The 13,563-nt window shown below is 35.5% G+C and overlaps 1 long non-coding RNA gene across 1 annotated transcript; it reads left to right on the top strand.

Moving 5' to 3' along the window:
- The first annotated feature begins 5,006 nt into the window (after nt 1-5,006).
- On the top strand, nt 5,007-11,646 carry LOC113318900. The gene is made up of 2 exons (XR_003344944.1): nt 5,007-6,668; nt 11,602-11,646. It is a non-coding gene; the product is annotated as an uncharacterized LOC113318900 (long non-coding RNA).
- Nucleotides 11,647-13,563: the final 1,917 nt, after the last annotated feature.

The following is a 13,563-nucleotide window of genomic DNA, read 5'->3' as shown; positions in this document are numbered from 1 at the left end:
AATGAGGCTTATGATAGTGCCAAGTTATATAAGCAGAAGATGAAGATGTTTCATGACAAGCGTATTCTACGCAAATCTTTCACTCCTGGTCAGAAAGTCTTGCTGTATGACTCCCGATTACATCTTTTTCCAGGAAAACTGCGTTCCAGATGGAAGGGTCCGTACCTAGTACGCACAGTTTTTCCTCATGGAGCTGTAGAGCTGGAGGATGTCTCCAACAAGAACGTTTTCAAAGTCAACGGGCAGAGATTAAAGCCATTCCTTGAGCCATTTCCACCCGACATTGAAACAACCAACCTGGAGGACCCGGTCTATGTGGACTAAACTAGTCCACTCTTTCCCTAAATAACCAAAAAGTTTTCCAAATGTTTTTTCTCCCATAAAAACCAAAATTTTTCTTTTTCCCATCCAAACCAAATGTCTCCCGACAAAACCAAATTGATGTACAACGCGAGTAATTGTGAGATACCTCCAACTCATTCACAATTCTCGTAAAGTCCGGACAGCTAGCTAGATTTCGACCTCAGTTCTTAGCCTGAGAAACTATCTCTTGGTGATTAGTAGTCATAACTTCAGATCTTTCTTTACACATGTGTAGATACACTTTACACTCTTATCACATGTCTTATATTTGTTATCAGTGCTAGGATTGTGCCTTCGATAGCTAGATTGACATCTCCATTTTGCTGTGAGCTTAACTGTTTTGCACATGTCACGTTTGATGGAATATGAGCTTATATTTTGTCCTTAGGTTTTGTAGGCACACCTCTGGTAAACCTTCACGAGACTTCAACTCGTCCACTAGGGACACTTAGTGGTTTAAAAGGCTTAGTGCATACGCTAAATGCATTCGAGAGACCAGCGACAGTGGTATAGGTAGGATTTCCTTAGTTTGTTTTTACTTGAGGACAAGTAAAATTCAGGTTTGGGGGTATTTGATGAGTGCCAAATATTGTATATATTTATCCCTTTTTGTTGGCATTTAACTCATCTTTTGCGCATTAATTCTACATTTTATCCCATATTCTGTATTTTCATTGTTTTCAAGAATAAATATTTTTCTTACTTAATTTTGCATTTTTAGGTAACAAATAAAATCTGGATGAAGTGCGGAGCAAAAAGAGCAGAAAAGTAGTGAAAAGCCGGGAGGAATTACGCAAGGAAGCCGCGAGGAATGTTGCGCACAAGACCAAAAAGCTAGGAATGGGCTCAAGAAGGAAGAATTGTTCTTAAAGAAGATATGGGCTTGGCATATCCAAAGCCCAAAACCCTTACCCAAATCCATTTCTTTTATCCATACCCATTTCCATGAGAGCCGTCAGATTGGATCCATTTTGTCATCCAGCGGTCACCTCATCACTGTGCATCAAATCCCGATGATTCCGCCCAACACTACAGCACCTAACCTAATCTAGCACCGTTGACTTCGTTGTGTTCCACATCCAACGGTCGCTACAAACTGCTTCTCTCTTAGCCGTCCGATCTACCTACCATCTCCATATCCAGCAGCTCAGCTCGCCAAACATCGAATCAGATGCTCCCGCTTCACACCCTAGCACCGAAGCCTATTATCCACCCAAACACTTCCTTCTTCCCAAAACTTCGATCTCATCTTCTCCACCCGACCACTTCCAGAACCACCATCACCTGCAACTCCACTGCCACCACCAGACCTCGAGCTCCACCACCACCACAAACACCCGACAACACCACCATCTCCATCAACCGACAACAAAACCCATCATCCTATTTCACCCATTTCATTAACCCTACCCACTGTTAGGGTTTTGACATGAGAGAACTAGGTTGATGGGAACTGAATTCGTAGCAGAGGAGCAGAAGAAAGCATGGGTAATCGACAACAAGGACTAGAGGAGGCATGGGTCGAGAAAATTTTGGGAGTTTGTAAGTAAATTTTGTGTAATTTAAAAAACCCTAATTTTCTGATTTGGGGATTTACAATTAGGTTTTGTATTCTGGTATAAATTGTGCACTGTGGAACATTGTGAAGGGAGGGGAGAGAGACCCAAGTTTAATTAGAGTGAAAAATTATCAATCAATTGGCAATTGGCTTGTGTCCTGTCACTTTTGAATTCTCCATGTACACCAACACTGTTAGTATCATGTTAGGCCCTCTACTCATGAACTAAACATCCTAACTAGGGTTTAGATGAAACCCTTAGCCTTAATGCTAGGATGTGTGCCTATTGCTACTGATGTATGATAATATCACTGTGTAGGATGTATTTTTGTTGATGAACAACATATTGCTTTCACCTAGAATGTCAAGCATCCTAGGTAGTTAGAATCCATCTATGTATGTTCACTTACTCTCAATTGCTTGTTATTGTGTTTTGATTAGTTGTTCTTTAAGCAGACAACTAATGCTTGCCTTGATTTAGTGATTGGAGATAATTTATCCACTTAAAGAAGCTGAGAAGTGCAATAGTTAACATGATAGTATGGGCTGAGAGGTGAATTCTCAAACCCTAGTTTCCCATTCATCAGATTCACCAACTCTTCATTGCTGTTCAGAAATTTTAACCTCAATATTTGCTTGTTCACCTTTAGTTATCTTTGTAACCTTGCTTCAATTTCAATGATTGAATTAGTGTAATGCTCTGCCTACAAATCTGCTTGTTCAGTTAATGTAAATGATTAGTGTCAATGATTAATGATTAATGTTGAATGAGTAGTCAGTGTTTAATGCTTCAGAAATAAATGCTGTGTTGACTTTGATGTTAGTAGAAATCCAATGCTAGCCTGAAGTTAATGCCATGAATGTCTTGAGTTCAGTTTGATTGTTAATGATTGAGAAGTTAATGTTAGTTCTGTTTACTGTTAGTGGAAAGTAAATGCTAGTTCTGTTAATGACTGTTAGTGGAAAGTAAATGCTAGTTCTGTTTAATGATTGAGAAGTTAATAACTGTTAATGATTGAGAAGTTAATGTTAGTTCTGTTTAATGTTAGTGAAAAGAAATGAATGTTAGTTTGACTTGTAATCTGCCCTGGTTAGTGTAATCAGTTAGAAATTGGTTACAATAAGAAAAATAGCACTTGCACCCCCTTGTCCCTGTGGAACTGACCTGTGCTTGCCCTGTGTTGCTTGCCGACACTGTGCACTTGCAGTTAGAATTTTTAGGACCATTTCTAGTCCCACCAAGAATAAAAATTAGTAATGTGCATTTACTAATTGGAGATTTTCTATTGAGAGATTTCAGAAATATTGGACAAGCATTTATTGGAATTAAGAAAACCGAATTTGGGCATTCATTACATATCTTGAGAACATTTTCTTTTTGGGAAATTCCTTGGTGTCAAAACATCCTTGGTCTATAAATACCTAAGTTTGCATTTCTAGCTATACTAAGAGATAGGAAACTTCATTTATTGTTGTTTCTGGTGGATCTGTCTATTCGGAAGATCCTAATTAGGTGAAATATTTTACGACCGCTTGTTTAAAGACTTCTGCGGGATCAAGAAGCTCTACGAGTACTGTTGGTGGGAAACTAGATAATTGCAGTGTTATTATTTTTTAATTTGATTTGATTGACTAATGGTTTGGTTTTTGAAACTTTGATTATACCTAGTTTTTTTATTCTTGGGAATATTCTCTCATGATATAAGATTTACTCAAACTAGATAAAAGTACCAACGGGATGTTTATAATTGTTGTTAAATTTAAAGAAATCTTGTGATAATCCATTGTTACCAGATTCCGTTCTATGCGTGGTTGATCACAAGAGATTCAAGTGGTGTTGTGCAGGTTTTGAAGATAAAAGAAGAATAGCAGAGGAGGAAGATTTCTTATTAATTTTCGTATCTTACGGATTTAGGGCACAAATCTTAATCGTATGGGATCCAACTAGAATCAATCTATATTGATTGATCTGATTGATTAGTTGCATGAGACCGGCATTCCCTACATTTCTCTTTTGAGATCTATATTGATTGAGTGTGAATCTATACTTGACTATCTCGGTAGTTATAATTAGATTGATCTAACCAGAGACAAGAGTTTATTAGATTAAATGGAAGAGCCTCTGTCTCGTCTATATCTTTAGCAAGATTGAGTAGAGTAGTTACCAAACATATTGTCTCATCTATATGTTTGAAATACGATCCAAAGGACTTGCTATTCACGTGCGTGACTCTAGAAGTTGAAGGCGCGGGGATACTGAGGGAAGGTAGTCTGCTTGGTCTGAACTATATGAAGTGAGTATTAGATTTTCTATAGCGGCTTAATTCTGAGAGTATTCAAAACTGGATTAGGTCCCAGGGTTTTTTTGCATTTACGGTTTCCTCATTAACAAAATCTTATTGTGTCATTTACTTTTCCATTCCGTAATTGTAATTGTTTTTATTATAATTAAAAAAGTAAATTACACTTGTACGTTAACTCCGCAATACTTGATAGTTATTCTATAGATTTTGGTTATTACCGAACCAGTTATCAAGTAACACACTTTGTTGTTGTATTGTCTCGATCTTTTATCCATAGTCAATCACACAAGTTATCTTGTTGTTGTATTGTCTCGATATCATATCCATAGACGATCACACGAAGTGTGAACCGAATTTTTGTATTGTATCGACTCTGTCCATAGACGATCACAATAGGTAGATGTAAGGACCCTTAAGCTCGTCAACGCTATTAGACCGGTCAAGTGACGAATTAGCCGATAACTACTCGATTAGTCTAACTCAAACGTTAATTATTAGAAATTAATCTAACAACGAACTCGACGCAAAATTAGTACCGATGAATAGATCTCGAAGAGTTACACAGAATTCACTACTCGAACGTGTCATTCGGATATCAGACGAAGAAGATATCTTTAGATAAGTACGAATGGTAGAATGGTCATTATATCCTAACCGCCTGGCTGCCCTTATCAGTTCGGGTGTCTTTATCAATCTTGGCCGACCTTATCTCAATGAGGAGATAAACTCGTTATTCTTTTCTTCTTCTTTATTCTTCTTCTTATTCTTCTTCTTCTTTTTTCTTCTTCTCTTTCCCCTGTTCTTCATCTCTCGTTCTTCCGTGAGAAGATTTTTAGTTTTGAGATCAGAAAACTTAAGAGAAACACTAGAGTTTGGTTGTTGGTGCTCGTGTTTTTTTTTGGTTTGGCAAGGAAAGAAGAAGAAAGGGTAGATTGGTTAGAATCTGGAGTTAGGGTTCTGAGATTTGGTTTTGATTGAAGTTTGTGTAAATTGAGGATGAAGTCGAGTAATTCATGGATGGGTTGAATGAATTGAAGTTTTAGATCGATGTTTGGAGATCGAACTGTAGCAGAGAAGTTTGGGAATGAAATTAGGGTTTCTCAGATAATCGAATTAGAATTCAATTAAAGGTGAATAAGGAGAAGTCAGTAGATGGGTTTCTGAAATTCATTGAAGATGTGATTTGAGATGGTTAAGGAGAAATTAATGGATGGGTTTTGATGAACATGAAGTAAATAGGAAGATTATGATGCTAATTTACAGATCCAGTTAATAACAAGAAGAATTGGAATTCAATTCCCGATTCCCAGTGAAGAACAGATTGGTGTTGAACAATTAAAGGAAGAAGAAGACTTCCGGTTTTGTATTTGAGGTAAATTGTTCTTCTTTGTTTACTGAGTAATGATTATCTACTTTCATTACTGAGTTTTTGAGTTTGTTAATTGAACTAAGAACTGAGATGGATGTATGTGCATGTTTGTTATAGATGAACTGAGTTGAATTGTGATAAGTTTACAGTGAGGTTTGAGCCACTGTTGAAGTAATCAGCAGTAAGAAGTAGTTATGTTGGTCTGGAAATTATGGAATTGTATATTGGTGGTAGTGGTTTCTTAATTCTGGATTAAGATGAAGTGTAGTTGTATTTGCTGGTGGTGATTGAGAAAAGAGTGTGCTTGGAGTTGAAGTAGTATCTAAGGTTGGAGACTTCGTGCTGTTGTCAGAGTTGTCGGAGGTGGTGGGCTGAGTTACAGGTATTAGTACTGAATGGATAGGATTGAAAGAAGAGCTTGAATTGTGAACAGCTGCAGGGAATGGTTGTTCTTTATGGTGGTATGTGTGTGGTATGAGCTTTGGTTGTAGTTTAGGTCAATATATAGTGAACTGATGGTGTTGTTTGTCTGAATGGGTTAAGTTGATGATGTTGAGATGGAGGCTTTGTATAGTGAACTACAGGTGGTGGTGGTTTATGAGTTACAAGGATTTGTATTGGAGTTGTGTTAAATTATAGGGAATGGAGTTTTGAACTAGCATTGATGTGAAATCTCAGATATGAGTGATGGAGTAAGCTGACATGGGATTACAATTATGTTTGGTTGTTGTAGATGGTGAATGAGTTAGGTTATGCATGAACTTGTCTGGGAAGAAGTTTGGTTAATGAATGAGTTAATCAGGGTAATGGTTCTGCAGCTGTTAGTGTATGATTGTGTAGCTAAGAAGGATAAGCATGATCTGTGAGGAAGATATTTGGTAGTGGTTGTTTCGTATGTTGAACTGAAGCTGAATTGAGTATTCGCATGTGTAGGGCTAGCTGGAGTTTAATTGATACAATGGGGATCTGTTTGGGAGTTCAATAGTTGTTGGTGGTGTTTAGAAGATATATTGTTGTGTGTGTTTGTATGGAGTTGAAATTCTCTTGTAGAAGCTTGGAAAAGCTGCAATTGCAGGTAGGCATAGTTTTCAATTGTAATTGAAGTTTGAAGTTTATTTAAGAATAATTGAACTGTACTTCAGCTAGTGAAGTTCTGTTAATAGGTTTGTTAGTATCAGTCTAGATATGAAGCAGAGTGAAAGGCTGTTGAACCAATGGTTTAGACCTATTAGTCATCCTAGTCAGTCTAGCTGACTTATCTGACTGAGTTGACTCAGTCTAACCTTGAGTTGACTCACCGATTCCCTATTTGACTCAGTGGACCTTGACCGAGTTAACATTTGACTATTTGACCCTGGATTTGGACCTTGACTAGACGTTGACTGTTAGTTGACATGTAACCGTCAGTTTGACCGTTAGTGACTGTTAGGTGGCTCTTATGGACTGGTACTTAGTTAATGGGCTTGTTTAGTTAACTTGGGCTTATAGTTAGTTTTCTTAATGAATATGAATTGGACCCTTAAGGTTCGATTTAGCCTTTGTTCCTTATACATAGATGTATATCTTCCTGAGACTATTCAAGTGAACTATAGAACCAATCCAGTTGAATTAGTAAACCTTAGATATGTTAAAGATAGATAATAAAATGGTGTAGGTGAATAAATGGGCTTAAAACCATTAGACTTGTATGATTCTTATGTGAGCCATTGTGGCTAGTATCTCAGACTTCTTGTGTGATTAATAGTTAGTCTATATTAACAACGATCGATTCAAAGGATGAACCACGAGGTAGGCATGGATTGTCATCAAAAGAGGTGGGAATACTTTAACTCTTTTGAAACCATTGTTTTCTTTTACAAAAGTTTATGTTTATCAACTCATACATTGCCTGTCATGCATTCCATGCTTTATATAAACAGCATTATGATACTTCTGTCGATTCTTTGAATCTTTCCATGAAATGGAAAGGACTTGTAAGGTATGTCATTATGAATTGTTATGGGAAATGAGAATTTCCACATGTGGTATATAGGGTACGCTCCTTCACATTTATATCTACATGAATTCAGCTTTTATGCTTATATCGGTCGAAAGTTTGCGAGTTCGGAATTGTCGACATCCATATGTACGATTAGGTGTGGATTTGCGAGTTCGAAATTGAACAACCATATTATACATTGTTTGACGAAGGAGTTTGTCCATATACATGTTTGTGCATTCCAGTGACTTAGTCACAGATGTTTGGGAAAATATTAATTGTTTTCCGAATCTTGCTCATGATTTCTTTAAAGTTAAAAGTTATTCCTACTGGGCACTCTGTGCTCACCCTTTTCCACTTTCAGTTTCAAAGACAGATCAGAGTGCACAGCGAAAGCTTCGAGGAGTCGACTCCGTTAATTAGTTAAATATTTATATGTTTATTATGTTGTAAATTTTATTTGCAAACCAAATGACTATTGTATATGTATCATTTGAAAGGAGTTCTTGTATATATATATATTTCTGAGCGGGGTTAGTTTTGGGTTAAGTTTTGTAGCAGATTTCTTAATTTAATGTTTAAGTAAATGATTTAGATTCATAGTGCCTCTTTATTTAGTTTAATCTGTTGGTTTAGTTAGCTGCTAGCTTAGGGGGCTCTACATTGTTGGTATCAGAGCTCAATATTAGATCTTATATGGGAAACAAAGGAATAGCCAGTGACAGTTAGTGAACTAGATTAGTATAGAACTGGGTTGGGTTGTGAGATACATCTTAATCCCCAAAAAAAAAAGCTATCTATAATTAAAAGAATTATTTGATTGATTGATTTGTTTGTTTGTAATGAAGTAAAAATTGTAGGGTACACCAATAAATTTAGCTGATATGGATTTGAGAATAATTGATCTAAATAGTATGAACAGGTAACAATTCAATACTAAAAATAGTGAGATTAGTATTATTGATAAATCTTGAAAGTTAATTTATATACTTTTTAAGCACCTTGACTTATAAGTAGGGCCAATAATTTATTATCACATAAATGCTGATAATACTTTTGGGACTCAATAATAATTGAAAGACTAGTTAGAATAATAAAAATATTATTATAATTATTATAGGATAGTAATAACAAAATGTAATTTTTATTAATAGTACAACTTAAGGATTATTTAGCAATAATATAAAATTTAATTACGATTAACTTTTATCGGTCTAAGAAATAAGAAATAAATGTTATAATGATAATAAAATATTAATACCAAGCGATTATGACAAATTGTTAGTGGTTATTTACTATATCCAGTCACATAATGAAATAAACAAATAGATACATTGAAGATAATATGTAATGATTCTGATAACTAAATTGTTTAAAATGTTGTGAACTATTTATATATTTTATGAAATAAATTGTAATACTTACACCAATTACGATAAAATTTTAGAGACTAATTAATTTTAATAAATTAATAATTAGTTAATCCAGCACTGGGGAATAGTGAAGGTTGTGTTTTCTCTGTTCGTAGGAAGGCATTGTTAGGCTTGGCCAACCTTGACAGGGCAACTGCAATCAGAGATGACCGATCATAGAAGCTTAGTATTATTCTTTAGGAAACCGATAGATATAAATTCACTTAGAAATAAATTTGTAGGAATCTCCTTTGTAATTAGAGACAAGTGTTTTATAAGATAGAAATTAGTGTAAAAAACTTAGACTTCCGTATTTGATAGAATTTAACTCAGTGTAATTGAATTTAGAGCTACAAATTTTAGATTTTAGTTATAGAGCCATATAGGTTTGTGCTTTGTTTATGTTGTTTGCGCTTAGATAAGAGATGCGGTTATTCTATAAGGTGGGGAGTTTTTGAAGACCAGAAGAATTGTTTGATTTTCGAGAACGAAAATGATATAAGGTGGGGAGAATGTAAGGACCCTTAAGCTCGTCAACGCTATTAAACCGGTCAAGTGACGAATTAGGCGATAACTACTCGATTAGTATAACTCGAACGTTAATTATTAGAAATGAATCTAACAACCAACTAGATGTGAAATTAGTACCGATGAATAGATCTCGAAGAGTTACACAGAATTGACTAATCGAACGTGTCATTCGGATATCAGACGAAGAAGATATCTTTAGATAAGTACGAAGGGTAAAATCATCATTTATATCCTAACCGCATGGCTGCCCTTATCAGTTCAGGTTCTTTTATCAATCTTGGCCGACCTTATCTCGATGAGGAGATAAACTCGTTATTCTTTTCTTCTTCTTTCTTCTTCTTCTTCTTCTTCTTCTTCTTCTTTCTTCTTCTCTTTCCACTGTTCTTCATCTCTCGTTCTTCAATGAGAAGATTTTTAATTTTGAGATCGGAAAAATTAATAGAAACATTAAAGTGTGGTTGTTGGTGATCGTGTTTTTTTTGGTTTGGCAAGGAAAGCATAAGAAAGGTTAAACTGGTTAGAATCTGGAGTTAGGGTTCTGAGATTTGGTTTTGATTGAAGTTTGTGTAAATTGATGATGAAGTCGAGTAATTCATGGATGGGTTGAATGAATTGAAGGTTTAGATCGATGTTTGGAGATCGAACTATAGCAGAGAAGTTTGGGAATGGAATTAGGGTTTCTCAGAGAATCGAATTAGAATTCAATTAAAGGTGAATAAGGAGAAGTCAGTAGATGGGATTTTGAAATTCATTGAAGATGTGATTTGAGATGGTTAAGAAGAAATTAATGGATGGGTTTTGATGAACATGAAGTAAAGAGGAAGATTATGATGCTAATTTACAGATCCAGTTAATAAAAAGAAGAATTGGAATTCAATTCTCGATTCCCAATGAAGAAAAGATTGGTGTTGAACAATTAAAAGAAGAAGAAGACTTCCGGTTTTGTATTTGAGGTAAATTGTTCTTCTTTGTTTACTGAGTAATGATTATCTACTTTCATTACTGAGTTTTTGAGTTTGTTAATTGAACTAAGATTTGAGATGGATGTATGTGCATGTTTGTTATAGATGAACTGAGTTGAATTATGATAAGTTTACAGTGAAGCTTGAGCCACTGTTGAAGTAATTAGCAGTAAGATGTAGTTATGTTGGTCTGGAAATTATGGAATTGTATATTGGTGGTAGTGGTTGTCTTAATACTGGATTAAGATGAAGTGTAGTTGTATTTGCTGGTGGTGATTGAGAAAAGAGTGTGCTTGGAGTTGAAGTAGTATCTAAGGTTGGAGACGTTGTGTTGTTGTCGAGTTGTCGGAGGTGGTGGGCTGAGTTACAGGTGTTAGTACTGAATGGATAGGATTGAAAGAAGAGCTTGAATTGTGAACAGCTGCAGGGAATGGTTGTTCTTTGTGGTGGTATGTGTGTGGTATGAGCTTTGGTTGTAGTTTAGGTCAATATATAGTGAACTGATGGTGTTGTTTGTCTGAATGGGTTGAGTTGATAATGTTGAGATGCAACTACAGGTGGTGGTGGTTTATGAGTTACAAGGCTTTCTAGTGGAGTTGTGTTAAATTGTAGGGAATGGAGTTTTGTACTAGCATTGATGTGAAATCTCAGATATGAGTGATGGAGTGAGCTGAAAATGGGATTACAATTATGTTTGGTTGTTGTAGATGGTGAATGAGTTAGGTTATGCATGAACTTGTCTGGGAAGAAGTTTGGTTAATGAATGAGTTAACCAGGGTAATGGTTCTGCAGCTGTTAGTGTATGATTGTGCAGCTAAGAAGGATAAGCATGATCTGTGGGGAAGATATTTGGTAGTGGTGGTTTCGTATGTTGAACTGAAGTTGAATTGAGTATTCACAGGTGTAGGGCTAGCTGGTGTTGCAGTTGCAGTTGCTGGAGTTTAATTTATACAATGGGGATCTGTTTGGGAGTACAATAGTTGTTGGTGGTGTTTAGAGGATATATGTATTGTTGTATGTGTTGGTGATTGAATGGATATGTAACTGAAGTATTAGAATGATGGATTAGATGTTTGTATGGAGTTGAACTTCTCTTGTAGAAGCTTGGAAAAGCTGCAATTGTAGGTAGGCATAGTTTTCAATTGTAATTGAAGTTTGAAGTTTATTTAAGGACAATTGAATTGTACTTCGGCTTGTGAAGTTCTGTTAATAGGTGTGTTAGTATCAGTCTAGTTATGAAGCAGATTGAAAGGCTATTGAACCAATGGTTTAGACCTATTAGTCATCCTAGTCAGTCTAGCTGACTTATCTGACTGAGTTGAATCAGTCTAACCCTGAGTTGACTCACTGATTCCTATTTGACTCAGTGGACCTTGATCGAGTTAACCTTTGACTATTTGACCCTGGATTTGGACCTTGACTAGACGTTGACTGTTAGTTGACATGTAACCATCAGTTTGACCGTTAGTGACTGTTAGGTGGCTCTTATGGACTGGACCTTAGTTAATGGGCTTGTTTAGTTAACTTGGGCTTATAGTTAGTTTTCCTAATGAATATGAATTGGACCCTTAAGGTTCGATTTAGCCTTTGGTTCCTTACACATAGATATATATCTTCCTGAGACTATTCAAGTGAACTATAGAACCAATCCAATTGAATTAGTTAACCTTAGATATGTTAAAGATAGATAATAAAATGGTGTAGATGAATAAATGGGCTTAAAACCATTAGTTAGACTTGTATGATTCTTATGTGAGCCATTTTGGCTAGTTTCTTAGACTTCTTGTGTGATTAATAGTTAGTCAATATTAACAACGATCGATTCAAAGGATGAACCAGCGGATCGTGGATCTCGAGGTAGGCATGGCTTGTCATCAAAAGAGGTGGGAGTACTTTAACTCTTTTGAAAAAATTATTTTCTTTTACAAAATTTTATGTTCATCAACTCATATATCGTCTGTCATGCATTTCACGCTTTATATAAATAGGATTATGATAATTCTGTCGATTCTTTGAATCTTTCCATGAAATGGAAAGGACTTGTAAGGTATGTCATTATGAATTGTTATGGGAAATGAGAATTTCCACATGTTGTATATATGGTACGCTCCTTCACATTTATATCTACATGAATTCAGCTTTTGTGCTTATATCGGTCGAAATTTTGCGAGTTCGGAATTGTCGACATCCATATGTACGATTAGGTGTGGATTTGCGAGTTCGGAATTGCACAACCATATTATACATTGTTTGACGAATGAGTTTGTCCATATACATGTTTGTGCATTCCAGTGACTTAGTCACTGATGTTTGGGAAAATATTAATTGTTTTCCAAATCTTGCTCATGATTTCTTTAAAGTTAAATGTTATTCCTACTGGGCACTCTGTGCTCACCCTTTTCCACTTTCAGTTTCAAAGACAGATCAGAGTGCACAGCTAAAGCTTCGAGGAGTCGACTCCGTTAATTAGTTAAATATTGTTATGTTTATTATGTTGTAAATTTTATTTGCAAACCAAATGACTATTGTATATGTATCATTTGAAAGGAGTTCTTGTATATATATATATTTCTGAGCGGGGTTAGTTTTGGGTTAAGTTTTGTAACAGATTTCTTAATTGAATGTTTAAGTAAATGATTTAGATTCATAGTGCCTCTTTATTTAGTTTAATCTGTTGGTTTAGTTAGCTGCTAGCTTAGGGGGCGCTACAGTGTTGGTATCAGAGCTCACTATTATATCTTATATGGGAAACAATAGGAATAGCCAGTGCCAGTAATGATTCAGATAACTAAATTTTTTTAAATGTTGTGAACTATTTATATATTTTACGAAATAAATTATAATACTTACACCAATTACGATAAAATTTTAGAGACTGATTAATTTTAATAAATTAATAATTAGTCAATCCAGCACTGAGGAATAGTGAAGGTTGTGTTTTCTCTGTTCGTAGGAAGGCATTGTTGGGCTTGGCCAACCTTGACAGGGAAACTGCATCCAGAGATGACCGATCATAGAAGCTTAGTATTATTCTTTAGAAAACCGATAAATTCACTTACAAATAAATTCGTAGGAATCTCCTTTGTA

The sequence above is a fragment of the Papaver somniferum genome, chromosome 10 (assembly GCF_003573695.1).
Source record: "Papaver somniferum cultivar HN1 chromosome 10, ASM357369v1, whole genome shotgun sequence".
Taxonomy (NCBI): domain Eukaryota; kingdom Viridiplantae; phylum Streptophyta; class Magnoliopsida; order Ranunculales; family Papaveraceae; genus Papaver; species Papaver somniferum.
The sequence above is the reverse complement of the archived record's forward strand: the minus strand, read 5'-3'. Positions and strand labels throughout refer to the sequence as shown.